Below are 6,655 nucleotides of genomic sequence, written 5' to 3'. Positions count from 1 at the left end.
TTTCGCTTTTTTTGTTCTTTCTCTCTCTCTTTCCCTCTCTTTCGTTCTCTATTTCTATCTCTTTGGCTCTCTTTCTTTCGTTCTCTTTCTCTTTCGTTCTTTATCTTGCTTTCGTTCTCTCTTTGTCTCTCTTTCGTTCTCTCTCTCTCTCTCTCTCTCTCTCTCTCTCTCTCTCTCTCTCTCTCTCTCTCTCTCTCTCTCTCTCTCTCTCTCTCTCTCTCTTTCGTTCTCTCTCTCTCTCTCTCTCTCTCTCTCTCTCTCTCTCTCTCTCTCTCTCTCTCTCTCTCTCTCTCTCTCTCTCTCTCTCTCTCTCTCTCTCTCTCTCTCTCTCTCTCTCTCTCTCTCTCTCTCTCTCTCTCTCTCTCTCTCTCTCTCTCTCTCTCTCTCTCTCTCTCTCTCTCTCTCTCTCTCTCTCTCTCTCTCTCTCTCTCTCTCTCTCTCTCTCTCTCTCTCTCTCTCTCTCTCTCTCTCTCTCTCTCTCTCTCTCTCTCTCTCTCTCTCTCTCTCTCTCTCTCTCTCTCTCTCTCTCTCTCTCTCTCTCTCTCTCTCTCTCTCTCTCTCTCTCTCTCTCTCTCTCTCTCTCTCTCTCTCTCTCTCTCTCTCTCTCTCTCTCTCTCTTTATGTCTTTCTGTCCCCATAGCTCTCTTGTTAGCTTTTCCTTTTTCATTCTCTTCAGATTTCTCTCTCTCATTTTCCCTCTACCTCTCACTCACAGACACTCTCTCTCATACACACGTGAGAATAACTCATTGACGCTTAATGTTACGCCAACTTGCCGCCAAGTTGAAGGTGGAGGTGGCACACCATTTATGATTCAAAGCTGTCTCCGTAAGCTTTTAGTTTGATGTATTTAGAAGTCTTAATAGCATCCTGCCCAATAACTCCTAGGGCGGGCACCCTCCCTGTACCTTCAGCTTTAGTCAGGTACAAGATGCAACAAATTCAGACATTTAAAGAATGGGATCTTCTCCCCATCGTAAATTTTATTCCAACCATTGTTTGCAACATACTTTGCTTACAAAATTACAATAATTGGACAATAATAAGTTTTACTATCTTTAATATTGGTGTATTTTGAGGTCTTACTATCCAGCCCAATAACTCAAAGGGCAGGCAATCTCGCTGTACCTTCCCCTTTAATCAGGCACAAGATGCAACGAATTCAGACATTTAAAGAATTAGATATTCTCCCTATTGTAAGTTTCATTTGAGCTATTGTTTGGAACATACTTTACTTACAAAATTACAATAATTGGACAATAATAATTACTACTTCATACAATAAAGTGAGGGATAAATGCTATGTGAATGGCCAGGAAGATTTGGGGAACTGTAGTCGTTAGTTTCCACGTCTGGCAGTGGTTGTTCTCTATTAACTGATCTGCAGCCTTAGTCGAGAAGTTCAGAGAATTATGTAATGACAGCCATCCAACATGTACCACCCAAAGATGAAATTCAACTCATTATAGGTCATTTAATCTAACAAAGCAAAAGATGCAAGTTAATGTAAGACAGCTAATGTAAGACATATAGATTACTAAGATTTTATGATCATCTTATTATATTATTACTGCAGAAGTGAAGACGCAATGTTGTTATCCTAAATTAGATGCATCCAGATAAGCAATGAGGACTTCAAGAAACAACACAGTATACAACTCCTGGATTTGTAATCCCTCTGATTGTTAGATTACTATTAGGGTGTAAAATTTTCTTCTTCCATTATTTATTATTTTATTCAACTTTTATTCTCTGAACAAAGATAGACAATTTTGTGTTAAAAAATAAACTTGTGTTATATATCATGTCTGCATAGAAGACTCTAGTTTTATAATCAATAACATTTAATACAATAAAAAACAGTTTAACAGTGATAACTGATGTTGGACATCGTCGGGGATGTCGTCCGGTCGACACCGAATATGATGGTTTGGTGCCGATAAGGGATAAAGTATCGGATTACGGCAGGGTCGTCGTCCGACGGTCACCCTATCGGGTATGTAACTACGGAGTGATGAATGCCCTACGTATCGTACGTGCAGGCTCCGACTCGAGGGAGGCGCCGAGCTCCAATCTTGGACGGGATTCGCCGGGTGACGGAGACGGTGGCCTCTCGAACCTCGTCGGAGCGACGAGGATGTCTTCGGACGAATGGACTCAATCTGTTGGGCTCGCACATAACAGACGTACTCGTCCGTACTGGTAAGACACTTACAGACGTAGGTTTACTCTCGTTTAACCTCTCTCACCTACCTAGCCCGAGCACGGTGGAGTCGAGACAAAAATACACTACAAGAAGTAAATAAACGAGCGACGGGAGAGTACCGCGTACCTCGATAGCGTGGCTCGTGGTGCAGGGAGTCGTCGACGCGCGGCAGTCGGAGCGGGTTCGATGAAGAGGTGTCGGAGAGATCACGGCAGCTCGACTGGCGATATAACGCAGGAGCGATTGAGTAAAGTTCGGAGGCGTCAGATGAAGACGAGTAGGAGAGTGGCGGCAGTGGGCGAGCAGACTATCACCGTAGACCGGCGCGGACCCATTGTAGGAGGGACGTGTTCAGGGAGGCAATGCCAAAACCCAATGCCAGTACGACACCGGAGTAAGGGGTCAGTCGGCAGCGTCAAGCGACCAAGGTCGGGTGCGATGCCGCGAGGGCCCCTTCATGGTCCACGATAGAGGCATGTTTACCGAAGGTCTTGCCTGGTCAACTGATGGTCCAGGGACTGGAATCAGTCGACGCATCAAACAATCCCACCGGCGCCCACTTGTGACAAGAAAGTCAGTCCTGATGTCGCACGGTGAACCGGAGATTGCTCGCAAGGCGCAATGGATTGGCCAGGGTTCTCCATCGCCGACAAATCACACTGGACCAAACCCCGTCGAAGCTTGGTGACCGTTGGCGGCAGCGGCAGCGGCAGCCAGGACAAATCGACAACCCCTCCTCGATGGCAATCGCCGATGTCTGACAGAAGATCAGGGCTTGAGACACGTATCAACTAGATGGCAAGGTATGCCCCTCGCTGGCCAATCGCACAAACAAGGGGGTCTGCGGTGGTCCGGCAGCCATTGGCTGGTCAACGGCCAGAAGAAGTCGGCGGCCTCTTCCCGGACAGTAAAGGGCGAGGGACGGACCCGAGGAGGATTTCGTCTCACTCCTGAGGGGATCGATTCCACCCTAGCGCTTCCTATGGTCGTCGGTTTTCCTCAAATTTCTCCTCGTTCTTCCTTGGCATGATCCTTCCTTCTACTCCTGAAATTTGTGGGGAGACCAAGAGATTCCGCCAATGATTCAAACTTAGAAAATTCCTGGTCTGAGGACTTAGGGCGCCCATCACCTCCATTTGGGGAGCCTGATAAGCATAAAAATGCATGTAAATATGTCGTTGATTTGATGTTTAGACTTATACAAGAAAACTTATAAATACCCTTAATCACTAAGTATAGAATATATAGCGAGCAAGGGGTCAAACCACAGGGAGGCAATAAGTAAGAATTTTATCCAAATTTAATGTATTAATTCAAAGATGAATTAATTTTGCAATTAATAAACCTGAATTATGCTTAATAATGTTTTTAATTAATCAAAATCAAGTAAAAACTTAATTTTGATTTTGAATATTTTCGTCAAAAAGCTCAAGATAGAATTATTTTCAATTATAAGATCAGATTAATTTGGATTATTAATTTCCCAATTGTTATAAAATTATAAAACAATTTTTATGAATTAAAATTGGGAATTTAATAATCAAGAAAGAGATTTTTAAATTGGAATCAAAATGCAGTGCTAATTTCATTCAAAACCACTTCTAGGGCATGTACATTTTGCCCATGCCTTGGCGTTTTAGAATTGTTCAAGAAGAAGATTGAAATACAAATCAGAAAATTACAAATTTGAGTGTAGAATCAAGAACTGTCGACTTCCAAAGCAACTCTTGTGTCCTTCCTAGCCAAATCCTTGGAGAGAGCTTCAAAAAGTCAATTTTGCCTTTTTTCCAGACCTCTATTTAAAGATCCAACCATCTGGATTGTAGAGGCAGAAAAGACGAACATGCCCTCAAAATTTCAGCTCAATCAGACGATTAGATCTCAAGATATCGTCATTTTACTAGCTCTTAATCTCCACCGTTGGATTAATTTATCTCTACTCCAAGAAGCTTGGAAATGGCGCTTTCTGATTGGTTGCCGCATGATTTTTTCTCGTTTTCTGCCTTCTCGGATCACCTTCTGACACATGATTGTCTGCATCGTCGACACGCAATCATTCCTAAATAATTCGCCCCTTTGAACGACTATAAAGAAGCCACGTCGCCCTGTGTATATAAAAAAACAAAAAAAAACAAAAGCAGCCACAATTGTTGATTTTTTTTCACCCACATGTGTCGTTTGCCGCATGCATTAAATGCACGCAGCTAACCGATTGTGGCTTAATGATTAAAATTATGGCTCAATTATTGACTTTTTTAACTTACGTGCGTCAGTTAGCACGTGCATTAAATGCACGTGCTAACAAACTAAAAAAATAAGTGTTGCACGTGTGCCGGTTAGCGCGTGCATTAAATGCACGTGGCTAACCGACGAGGTATTCATTATATAAAAAATGAAATCATACCTTCTTGCCGACGCCGCCTATTTTTTTGACTTTTCACCAAATAATTTCCTCATTATGGCATCGCGATTTGCGATGCCATAATGAGCTAATAATGCTCTTCTTTTTATATATATAAAAACGCATCCACATATTTGCCCGAATTTCGGGCAAATGACATGGATGCCCCCTTGATATTTTATTATAAAAATGCCAAATAAATAGCATATGTATTATTTAAATAAATAAAAATCATTTCTTAGCTATATAATGGTTAGAAAATTATATAAAAATATGGAAAAAAATCTTAAAGAATAGGAAATCCTTTACAAACCTTTAACCAAGCATTTAAAACCCTGTAAAAAATATGTCTTCAATGAAATGAGGTTAAATATCATATAAAAATTGATAAAATTAAAAATAATAGTAAAATCAAAGTGTAAGCCATTTATCTCCATTTTAATATGGTAACATGCAAATATGGTCATTAAAACACATAAATATAATGTAAAATTCATCAATTAATCATGTTAATTTTCAAGTTATCAGAGTCCTTATAAATGGGCTCCCCCTTACAACAAAGAAAATCAAAGACACTAAAAAGGGGAAATTGAGGGGGCAATAGGAGAGAAAAAGGAGAGGCAAGGGGGGAAGGGTTAGAGAAAGGCCCATCCCCCTCGACAGCAAAACGACAGACGGACGAACGTCACGAGCCTGAAAAAACACGATGAAAACAAGACGGACAAGAACGGAAAAAGAGAAAAAACACGAGAGAGAGAGAGAGAGAAAGAGACTAGAAAAATGAAAAGATAACTGAGCAGCTTCACCCGGTCTTCAACGTCGAGGGCGCACAGTGCGGATGACATTGATGACGACTTTTGATGGTATGCGCCATCAATAACACAAAAGTTGGGTTCGGTGTTGCAAATAGTACACATTCTTTCAGTTCTTGGACATAATAAATATACCATATTTTCATCTGATTTTCAGGAAAATAACCATGTCACTACTTGAACGACCTCTATTTCTTGCTCCCTGTTTTAAATTATCAAGTTGAGTTTCTGAATTCATTTCAATTTATCAATTACCAATATTAATTTTTTTCAGTAAACCATTTCTAATATTAGCAACTCTTTAAATTTGAAATCTTAATTTAGTTGCACTTCAATCTATAGACAAATGACCAATTTATAAATATTTTTTATTTGATTCTGGACTATCCCATAATTTTAAATCAGTGTTCATATCTGTTATCCCACAGTTAAATATTTAATTTCAGACGACCTGAAATCAAATATCTTGATATATATCAATAATATTCTCTCGCACTATATATATTTTTTATTATTATATTCTAGCATCCGAAATAGTTTATCATGCTCAGTATTTTTTATCAGAATAATATTTTCTGTCAAAATTAGGTTAGCTCACTGTCAATATTAATAATGAATTTCTGAAGCTTGATACTTGTTACTTTTCCTTGACTTCACCCTCTTGACTAAAAATTCGGGCGCATTACAATAGACTAGAGTAACAAAGGTAAAGAGAGCATCTGATTGGCCTAAACGTATCAAAAATAAATATTGCAATTCATCACTAGCATTATACGATTTCAGATCATTTTTTTGTCATCAGCGCTTAATCACTATTTCATTTTTACTTTCCTGTCACATGTTAAAAATAATAATAACTGTCCCCATAAGCACATCTCATATTTTTTGCATAGGGGTGTATCATCCAATCTATTCATGAACTAACCAAACCCAAAATTTCTCGATCGAATAATTTAAGCCTATAACATGGTGTTTATATAACTTCTTTGAAAATTAGAATCAACAAATAAATGAATGAAATAGGCTAGTTATCAACTCATCTCGGAGGTGCATTAATCAGGTAGTCATTTTAAGATTAATATGTAAATATTTATAGAAGATTTCAAAAAACTGAATATTCAATTTATAATATGCTGAACCTATTTCGAAGTGGGAATCTAAGAACATGCATACACATTAATATTTGGGATCTGGAAATTTTATTAAATTAAGGCAAAATAAACTGTTTCCTTTTCA

This window comes from Wolffia australiana, chromosome 15 (assembly GCF_029677425.1).
Source record: "Wolffia australiana isolate 7733 chromosome 15, ASM2967742v1".
NCBI lineage: Eukaryota > Viridiplantae > Streptophyta > Magnoliopsida > Alismatales > Araceae > Wolffia > Wolffia australiana.
This window is presented reverse-complemented; position numbering follows the sequence as displayed.